Source organism: Tripterygium wilfordii, chromosome 17, assembly GCF_013401445.1.
Source record: "Tripterygium wilfordii isolate XIE 37 chromosome 17, ASM1340144v1, whole genome shotgun sequence".
NCBI lineage: Eukaryota > Viridiplantae > Streptophyta > Magnoliopsida > Celastrales > Celastraceae > Tripterygium > Tripterygium wilfordii.
In genome coordinates, this window is record NC_052248.1 from 5451701 (window position 1) to 5463045 (window position 11345).

An 11345-nucleotide genomic window follows, 5' to 3' on the forward strand; every position below is an offset into this window, starting at 1 on the left:
ACACAATTGGCCGACACATTCGTGGTACAGTTTACAAGCAGTAAGAAAATAATTCCAACATCTGATGATCTATATCGACTACGATAGAAACAAGGAGAATCTCTGCGGTCATTCTTAACAAGATTCAATAAAGAGAAACTGGAGATTCCGGGGTGCTTAGACGAGATTGCAGTCAATGCATTTCGCATGGCTCTTCTTCCTGGAAGCAAATTGTATGAAAAGCTTACTCGTTTTCCATGTAAGTCATTCCAAGAAGTACAGGCAAGAGCAAGCATTCAAATCAAATGAGAAGAAGATGAAGGAAGACTTTCGGAACGACCAATAGAGCCGCCAAAGAAATCCGAGCAAAAGCAAGTAAGTTCGGAGGCTCCACGTTATCCTCGCAGAGATCCCAAGCCGATTGATTTCAAGAAAAAACCCTGAGCTCTTGAATATAATTTAGTGATCCCACCAAATGAAGTCTTATCAGTATTGAAGAAAATGGGAGACGTTGTTCGATGGCCCGACAAAGTTCGTAAACCGTTAGACCAATGGGATACTTCCAAATGGTGTGAATTTCACAACGATTATGGGCATACAACAGATGACCGTTTTACCCTAAAAAAGGAGGTAATCCAATTGTTAAAGAAAGGTTACCTTCGGGATTTACTATCTGAAAGAGGAAAAGCAACAATGGTCCAAGCCGAAAGACGAGAAGAAGAACAAAAACCACCTCCCCCAGAAAAGACGATTAACATGATATTCGGCAAATCAGAAATTAGCGGAATTACACGCTCATCGGCAAAGAAACATGTCAAGCAAACAGATAATTCTGAGGTATGGAATGACAAGCCGATGGTACAATTCACGAGACAAGTCATCAGTTTCACAGACAATGAGATGACGAGATTACTAAATCTACATGATGATGCCTTGGTAATTACTTTGCAAATTGCCAATTGTGAAGTTAAAAGAATCATGATTGATGATGGCAGTTCAGTAAATTTACTATTCATGTTTATCTCCATATAATGTGATACTTGGACGACCATGGATTCATGCAATGAGTGTTGTACCATCAACTTATCATCAAGTGATACGATTTCCAACAAGAAATATATGGGGATCAGCGTCAGGCAAGGAGTTGCTATGAACAAGCATTGAAAGGAAAAACCAAAGCTTTATAGCAATTACAGCAAGGGCCGATTCTGAGCAATCAAGAAGAACCGGCTAAAAAGGAGATAGAAGAAATCATCATTCATCCTGATTATCCAGAACAGAAGATTCAGATTGGAGCAAACCTGGATCGTCAATTCCGAGAAAATTTAATCCAATTTTTGCAAAATCATAAATACACTTTCGCTTGGACACATGCAGATATGATTGGAATTGATCCAAAAATCATCACTCATCAGTTGTAAGTCGATGATAACTTCCTTCCAGTGAGGCAGAAGAGACGAAGGTTCGCTCCTGAAAGAAATAAAGTCATCAATGAGGAAGTTCAAAAGCTGTTAGATATTAGATTCGTTCGAGAAGTTCAATACCCAGACTGGCTTGCAAATGTGGTCGTGGTAAAGAAGAAAAATGGGAAGTGGAGAGTTTGTATCGATTTCACGGATCTGAATAATGCTTGCCCAAAAGATTCTTTTCCACTTCCTCATATTGATGTACTTGTGGATGCAACAGCAGGGCATGAATTACTTAGCTTTATGGATGCATTCTCCTGATATAATCAAATTTTGATGCACCAGGGAGATCAAGAAAAAACTGCATTCATAACCAAATGAGGCACCTATTGTTATAAGGTGATGCCATTTGGATTGAAAAATGCGGGAGCAACATATCAACGGCTTGTCAATCGCATGTTTGTCAACCTGCTCGGAAAGACGATGGAAGTATATATCGATGATATGCTAGTGAAAACTTTGAAAGCCAAAGATCATATTGAGCATCTTAAACAAGCATTTGAAATTCTCGATGCTCATAAGATGAAATTAAATCCTCTCAAATGTGTATTTGGAGTCAAAGCAGGAAAATTTTTGGGATTCATCGTTACACAAAAGGGTATTGAAGCAAACCCTGATCAAATTCAAGCAATACTTAATATTCCTTCTCCCACAAAAATACGGGATGTACAACGGCTGGCAGGGAAGATTACAACACTAAATCGATTCATCTCCAAATCTTCCAAAAGATGTCATCATCTATTTACAGCATTGAAGAAATCAGCTAATTTCGAATGGACAGAGGAATGTGAGACGACATTAAAGAAATTGAAAAGATATCTGACCAATCCTCCAATTCTCGTGAAGCCAAAAACCGATGAGATACTCTATCTTTATTTAACAGTTTCTGAATTTGCAATTAGTGCAGTACTGCTAAGAGAAGAAAACAGTCGGCAGCATCCGGTATATTATCTTAGTCGAAGTTTGCTAGATACTGAGACAAGGTATCCTTTAATGGAAAAGCTTGTTTTAGCACTTATCACTGCAGCACGAAAGCTTCGTCCTTATTTTCAAAGTCATCCTATTATGGTGGTGACAAGCTTTCCGATCAAAACAATACTACATAAACCAGAGTTGTCTGGACGATTAACGAAGTGGGCAATTGAGTTCACCGAGCATGATATCATATATCAACCTCGAACAGCAATCAAAGCCCAAATTCTGGCAGATTTCATTGCTGAATTTAGCCCAGGAATGATGGATAATGCTCACAAAGAATTGCATCAAAACAACAAAGACGATGAAGCTATTTGGCAATTATTTGTTGATGGTTCGAGTAATGCAAAGGGAAGCGGTTTAGGTATCATCTTAATTTCTCCACAAGGAGAACAATTCCCTCAAGCTATACATTACGGATTTCACGCTACAAACAATGAAGCAGAATATGAAGCTTTGATTGTGGGACTGAAACTAGCAAAAGAATTAAAAGTTCAAAGTGTACACGTGACTTTGAATTCCCAATTGATCGTCAACCAATTGAATGGAGAATATCAAGCAAAAGATGAGAGAATGAAGGATTATCTGGAGTTAGTACAGTAGTTGCAACTTGAATTCAAAAAATTGTAGATTAATCAAGTTCCTAGAGAAGAGAACCAGCAAGCAGATGCACTAGCGAATTTAGGATCAGCAATCCAAGTGCAAACAACTCAAAAGGTCCCATTGATTTATTTGGAATCATCGGTAATAAACAAAGATTCCATGGTGGAATAATCGTTTGTCATTACTGAAGACGATGATGATTGGAGAACATCATTCATACAATACTTGCAGGATGACGTGTTACCACAAGATAGGAATGAGGCCAGAGCACTAAAACGTAAAGCATCACGTTACACGATAGTTAATGGTATTCTCTACAAAAGATCATATCAAAGAGTTTTGCTACATTGTTTATCTCAAGAAGAAGCGCAGTATGCCTTAGCAGAACTACATGAAGGTGTCTACGAAAACCATTCAGGTGGACGAAGCTTAGCCAGTAAAGTCATGCAAACTGGTTATTATTGGCCTACGCTTCGTGGCGATGCAGCCATATATGTGATTAAATGTGATAAATGTCAAAGATTTTCATAGATCCCACATCAACCACCAACGGAGCTAGTCCCAATTTCATCTGCATGGCCTTTCATGAGATGGGGAATGGATATCGTCGGAAAGCTTCCTCCAGCGTCAGGGCAACGAGTTTTCTTATTAATCTTAACAGATTATTGCATAAAATGGGTGGAAGCTGAAGCATATAAACAAGTCCGGGACAAAGAGGTTAAAAGTTTCATCTGGAGAAACATAATTTACAGATTTGGAGTTCCTTATAAATTCATCTGCGATAATGGATCTCAGTTCATAAGTCATAAACTCCAAGACTTATGTCATACGTGGAAAATAAAACTCTGTTTTGCATCGCCAAGACATCCACAATCGAATGGCCAAGCAGAAGCTACTAACAAGACGATAGTCAACACTTTGAAGAAGAGACTAGAAAACGTAAAGGGAGCCTGGGCAGACGAACTCCCAGGGGTTCTGTGGTCATATCGAACAACAACAAGAACTTCAACAAGTGAAACTCCATTTTCTGTAACTTATGGAACCGAAGCAGTGCTACCAGTTGAAGTTGGCCTCCTAACAGCACGATTTAAGTGGAAGCAAGATGAGGAGAATAACAACATCCTCACCGAAGAATTAGATATGCTTAAGGAACGACGGAATATCTCATCTGTTAAAATAGCAGCCTACAAGCATCGGATCGTAAAATATTACAACAAAACATTTAACTCAAGAATTTTCAATATTGGTGACCGGATTTTGAGCAAAGTTTTCCAGAACACGCAACAGTTGAATTCTAGAGAATTGGGGGCCATATGGGAAGGACCATACAGAGTCATAGATGTCATTGGTAATGGTGCTTACAGATTGCAAACCAAAGAAGGAAAGATACTTAACAACAGTTGTAATGCAAAACATCTCAGGTTATATCTTTCCTAAAAAAAATTAAATATATATATATATATATATATATATATATATGTTTATTATAGGGATCTGGATGATGAATCACTAAAATGTATATATTTTCTCAATCGAGTTGAATATATACATATATATGCTTAGCATATATAAGTGTCTAACAGACCGCATTACATCACCCCCATTGTTCTATACTTGATTATTGCAGGATCCATTGGCACATTATATAAAATGTCAAAATCTGGACAAAGGTCAAAGCGACGAAGCTTGATGTGCTCTAATTTCCTAAAAGGTCATGTACACTTAACTCTTTATTTAAGCATAATTTTATTCTAAGATTTTTATTTGGATCATAGTTAAAATCTTAAGCAAATAGTTAAAGTCATAAACCTCAATTGATAAGAAAGGTAAAAGAGTTACGATTGTATTTAGGGTTACAAAAATAAAAAGGGAGATACAAGATTGCAACAATAAAAAGTATAATTCGGAGGCAGAAGTTTGCGTTGCATCGATAACTTTAAATTCTTCATATTCTTTGATCATTCGATCAACTTCTTCCTCATTTAAGGTACCGGCCTTATATTGCATCATCACTTCCCCCAAAGCCTTGATTATCTCCTTACCAGCAGCAAGAGCGCATTCTCCTTTATAGAAATCGGCATCTTCCTTTGATTCTGTCAGTTCATCTGATAGCCGATTCGCTTTCTCGATAGAAGCGCTTAACTCAATTTCACAATCTTTCAATTTAGAATCAACTTCCTGCAGATCCTTCAATTTGATTTCATTTTCTTGAAGCTTGACTTTGAAAGCTGAAAGTTCCTCTTCCGTATCTTTCTGCTGTTGCATTATGCTGGACAATTGCCTACCCTGATCTTCAAAGTCAGTTTTCAGAGCGACGTGCCTTCTATCCAATTCATTAAATTTATCTTCAGCTTTTTTTGAAGCGTTAGCAGCAGCGCTCTTTATCTTTTCTAGTTGAGCTTCGGCTTCCATCCTTAATTTCCTTTCTTGCTCTTCGGCCTTTGAAATTTTTTCAATATCAGCCTGTAATAATCCGCTGGAAAGACAAAGACTTTTTATTTCCTCCCTTAAATTTCCGATTCCTTTATCAACGTAAAGCTAAACTGATAAAGCCTGAAAGAAAAGACGAAGGTTAATCTTAAATTAACATTGAAATAAAAAGGTAAATTAAGTTTTGAGAATACCTGAAAAGCATGAGCAACACTATAAAGAGAAGCATCCTCAAGATCCAACTTAGGAGGAGTAAAACCAAGGGGATAAGCCAATTTACGTAAATCAGGGAATAACTCAGCATGCCTTGAATAAAGGGGAATGTTAGGGATCGACATTTCGAAGCTCCTCGTCGGAAGATTCGATGGAAGATCAGCACCAGACAGTCTCAACTCCTTTTCAATTAGAGCTCTTAGAGGTGAAATTGGATAAACAGGATCTTTTCCTTCCCTTCTTACGGTTTCCTCTCTTACCTCATTATCAGGAACTTGAATGATGTCATCAGCTTCCTTGCTCAATCCTATACTTTCACCTACCAAAGAAGGAGACGATAGCCTGAGTTTCTTCTTCCTTACAAGTGTAGAGTCATCATCTACATTGCTTTCAGGAACTTCAGGAATCTTAATAACTTCATCGATTTTTCCCAATTCACTGTGAAGTCTTGAGCTACACTCATGTTTCTTCTTTGTTCTCTTTTCCTTAGAACTTCTCTGGATTTTCTTCTTCTCAGCAATCTCTTTGAGAGTCAAAGGAATGATTGTTCTTGGGGCCATATGAGGTTCTATCAAAAACCGAAAGGAAATTGTTAGAAACAAGAAACAAAACCAAAAACATAAACGTTTCATCAACTTACTTCCAAAAAGATACTTTGATGAAACAAGTTTCCAATCTCTTTCAGAATGAGGAATCGTCGTCAAAAATAATTGACAATTCCTTTGAGCTTCCTTAGTAATAGTAATATTAGGGGATTTTCCTGCAATAACAAAACAATTGCTCATAGCGGGAATTATATATAAAGAAAATTTAAATTGATTATACCTTGAATTCTCCAAGAACTAGGAATAGCATCGTCATCTTCCAAAAGACTTTCCTTCCTCACCAAGAAATACCTCTTTTGCCAATTATGATCACTAGATGTAGTTCCAGCAATCAAATTTTCCTTATCTTTCTTTGATAACATAAATCTACCTACATCCTTTTTATTCTCTTGCCAAGAATAAGCAGCAAGAAATTCGTAAAGGCCAAAAGTAAGATTGAATTTCATACTTACAGCTTCTAAAGACAGCAGAATACGCCAGGAATTAGGCATGAGTTGACAGGGGGCAACTCCAAACAATCTTAATACGGATCTAACTAATCCTAAACAAAATTTTAACCCACACCTCAATGCTAACACATACACAACAGTCCACTCTGGAAGTTCATAAGAAGCTGACTCACCAGGAGCAGGAACTCACATTTCTATTTCTGGAGGAATTTCAAATTCAGCTCTATAGCTATCCAGATCTAATTTATCCGCTATTATATCTTCTTCAAAAACCTTTTGAATCTTACTCTTTGAACAAGTGTTTGGTAAAAAACTTACCTTGGAAGGACTAATCACCTTTTTGCTCAATCCTCCTTCAGATTCGGAATAAGATGAAACCCTAAGACTAGTGGTTTGATCTCCTAGTTCTCTTTCAGATATATCACCTTCAGGAAACTCATCTTGAGTATCCATAATAGCCTGACTTTCACTTGAAATGATCGGGGGACCAAAATTAGATTCGTCCCTTTCATTTTCTTTCTCAAACCTATCGATAAATTCTTCAGAGGAACGGAACCAAGCCAAGCCAAGCCATGAATGAAAACTCGAAAAAGAAGAAGTCAAGAAACGTTCCGAAAAAAGAATCGTGTTCTTGAAGTTTGAGATAGTGGGTGGTTACAGTAACCCATTAAAAAACCCTCAAGGACTAAATAGTAAATTCAAAATTCAAAAGTTAAAACTCCTCGAAAATCGTTCTTCCCCGAACTAATTAGAGCCGTTCGATCAAAAGTAACTTCTCGATAAATGGCGGTGCTACATTATCACATTTCCTTAAAGACTAGTTTGAATCGAAACACGATTTAACTCCTAATGTTGTGCTCCTTTCCCTATAAATACAATAAGGAAAAACCAAAGAATTATCATTGCCAAAACAAAAAACTTCTACAATCATGAGTTCTTCCCAACTTCCCATTAGGCCTGAGTATCGAAAAATAATGTCCAAATCGTCAGCCAATTCAGACGAAGGACCGTCTCAACCTTCCGATGAATATGATCCTCACCAACATGTCTCCGATCTGCAAGATCTGGTGATACGCTTGGATAAAGACCTCCATGAAGCAGAGAGGAGGATAATGGAACTTACCAGAGCCTACAAGTTGGCAGGAAGTTCACTTTATCTGCTTCGGGATATGTCAAAATATGCTGTCATGGAGGAGGATCCTCAGAAGCTACGACGAGCTTTACAAAACATCAATCTTTTGATGAAAAATAATCTAGTTAGAATGTATCACGCCTTATGGTCAAGACCCTAAAGGCTTGAGTAGTTTGTATATTAACTTTTTCTGAATCTTATTCCATGTTTATTTGATCTTTGTCAAACCTAAAGCTCTTAGACGAAACAAAAATTTCCTCGTTCGAAGATGAAGCTCTATTAAAGAAAGACAAAGCTTCACAAAGTTCCAAAGATAACTCAACTTCAATAAATTAACATCAATTCTAATAAATTAACATTTAACACTCGAGCAACCAAAAGGCATTACAACTCCTCGAGAAGAGACGTGGATTAATTTCATAACCGTCCATCTTCCCATTATCTATCACAACTTCCTTCATATTCCATTTTGTATAAATATGCAAAACAAGGAATTAAGAGAAAACAATATTTTTCACAAAAAATCTTTGAGGATGGATACTCCCAACTATCCACTCGCGAAGAAATCCAAAATCGATAAAGGTTCTACTTCTAAGGGAAATGAAGATGGAAATGATCCCAGATTCAACTTCTCTCTTATAAGAGAAGAAGTATATGAAGAAGATCACCAGAAAACCATTGAATCTCTAAAAGGAGCTTTGATGGAAACCAAAAGAAGACTCGAGAAAACAATCGACAAAGTTCAAGACTATAGAAGACAACTCATGGTTTCAAAGTATGCCATACAGGGCATTCGATATATGTCATGGGGCAAACAAGTAAGTAGTCATGATCCAGACAAATAACACGAAGCAATCACTGAGATCATAGTGCAACTTAAATCTGTTGTAGATGGAATAGATGGTGTTCTTTACACCCTAGATTAAAGTTCCTGTTTATTTTCTCTTTCCTTCAATTTTATTTCAAAAACGTTTTCCATGAAATTCCATATTGTTTTCTTGAAAAGAAATGATTTACCATGAATATAGAAGGCGGGATATCTGAGTCATTTATTTTCAGTTCCAAAATACGAAGAGACACTATAATCTCTTAAAACGGTCCAACTGTTTAGCTTCCCCACGTTCTTCAAAAATAACTACTTCTTTGAACGTGATTCCTTCACCCTTAAATACACGACGAGAAGGAAGGAGAGGACATTCCTTCCTCCTTTCAAAAAATCTCTCAACACCTAGCAAAATGAGTTCTTCTAATTCAACTCCTGTGAAAAGAGCATTGGATGAGAAAGAAAGTCCCATTCCTTCAAAAAAGGCAAGAAACAAAGATCCATCGTCTTCAAAAAAGGCAGGGACCAAAGGGGAAGGTTCCACATCTCGAAACAACGATGAACCAGACGATTCTGTCGTTGAGATATTTGTAGTATCTGAAGAATTGTACGAGGAAAACCCTCAAAACTCCATTGAAGGCTTGAAAGGACTTCTGGAGGAGGCCGAAAGAAATCTGCAAAATTAATACGAACGAAACCAATCTTATACGAACGTGCTTCGAGTAGCTAGAGATGCGTTGAACAGAGTTCGTGATAACTCTTGGGGTCATTCTCGAAATCAGAACGTTTATCGATTATAAGAATCCCTTTTAGACCTTGCAGCCCATGTTGGGAATGCAATGAATATCATAAATGATGTTATTCGTACCTGGTCTTGTTAAAAGTTATACCATTGCATATTTATTACCATGAATGAAGTATTTATGATTTATCTTGAAAGAGATATCTTTACTGTTACTCTCATTGTTCTAAAATTGCAATTGCAGAAGAACTTCAACAGTCGAAGATACAAAAATTGCAAACAGAAGTGAAGAGATGAAGAACTCTAAAGAAGACACAACCCCAAACAAAATATTTTTAAGTTTAAATCAAACTTAAAAATAGAAGGCAAAGTGTAGGGGTCAAGTTCAACCTCAACTAATTACATGGGTCCTGTTCAACCCAACCAATTATATGGGTCCTATTCAACCCAATCTATTTACAATACAAACGGGCTAGACCAAACATAAAAGCCCAACAGAGGCTAGATCCACGAAGCCCAACAACAATCAGACAAGAACATACAGTCCAAAAAGGACTTGGTCCTAAAAAGGCAATACAAAGCCGATACAAGTAAGGCCGAACCGATAACTAAGGCACGAAACTGAAGATAAGGCAGTTCCTAGTTAAATGGTAACAGTCGAAACTACTGCAAACTCTTCCAAACTACCGTAAACTCCTCCAAACTGCTATGAACTTCTCCAATTGCTACAACTGTTGGTAACTGCTCAAAAAAAGCACAAAAGGAGTTCATTAAGCTTCTGGAAGGGAGAGGCTTTTGAGGAAGGAGAGGAGACTCTGATTTCTTACTCACACTGTAATCACAAGTGATAAATAAAAATACCATATCGTTCTACACCGTGGACCTAGGCTCAACGCTGAACCACGTAAAATCTCTTTGTTTTTGTAGAAACTGATTTTCGTCCAGCCAAAATAATAATAAAAGAAAAAATGAAATCGAAGATATCATTGAGACAAGGAAAATAGAATCCCAATTATGAAAACAAAAAGGAAAAAGAGAAAGGTGATAGTGTGCGCCAACACACTATAAAAATGAAATAAAAAAATATATATAATGAATTGAAAAATGAAATAAACGAGGAGAAAACGTGTGGTGGCAGGGGTATAAAAAGGAGAGTAGATTTTAAAGTTGAGGGGACATGTTAGGGGGTTTAGAGGCTCTTGGTAATAGGGCAGCCGTACAGGAAAAGAAATCAAAAAGGAGATCTCGTGTGGCAGGAGAGGGCGGCTGCACAGGAGCAAATCAAAAAGGAGGTAACGTGTAAGAAGAGAAAAAGTGTAAGAGAGATGAGATTTTGGCAGAAAATAGGAGAGGAGACGTGTGGGAAAGGAGAAAAGGTGTAAGAGTGGCAGTAGAGATAAAAGGGAGAAAGAGGTCATATACCGGAGAGCTGCACAAATTAGAGGGGAGATCAAGAGAAAAAGGAGAAAGAGAGAGGTTTTCGTGTGAGAGAAAAGGGGAGAGCAAGGAAGAAAAGGGAACAAAAGGAAGTGTTCTTGGAGGAGACTTAGTCGCTGCAACATAGAGAGCAAAGACGTTTTTCATATCCCATTTCTCTAAGAAGGTAATAATCGGCAAACATCATTGTATCTCCATATCTCTCTGACTTTATCTTTGATTCATACTCTGCAACTTGGTTTCCTTGATTTTTCTAGTTTCCCTGATTCTCTATGATTTTTCGGGTTTCATGTATTATTTGTTCTATATGTTCATGCTGCTGGTCCAGCTTTGGCTTCTGTTTATAGTGTTCATATGCTCTTGCTTGTGTATTTGTATGCTTATATTGATTTCTTTTTGGATCTGTTCATGCTGCGTGTTGTTCACATCAACCTGTTTCCATTTCTTCGATCTCATTTGATGATAAACAACTTGAGATCTTGTCTATATTT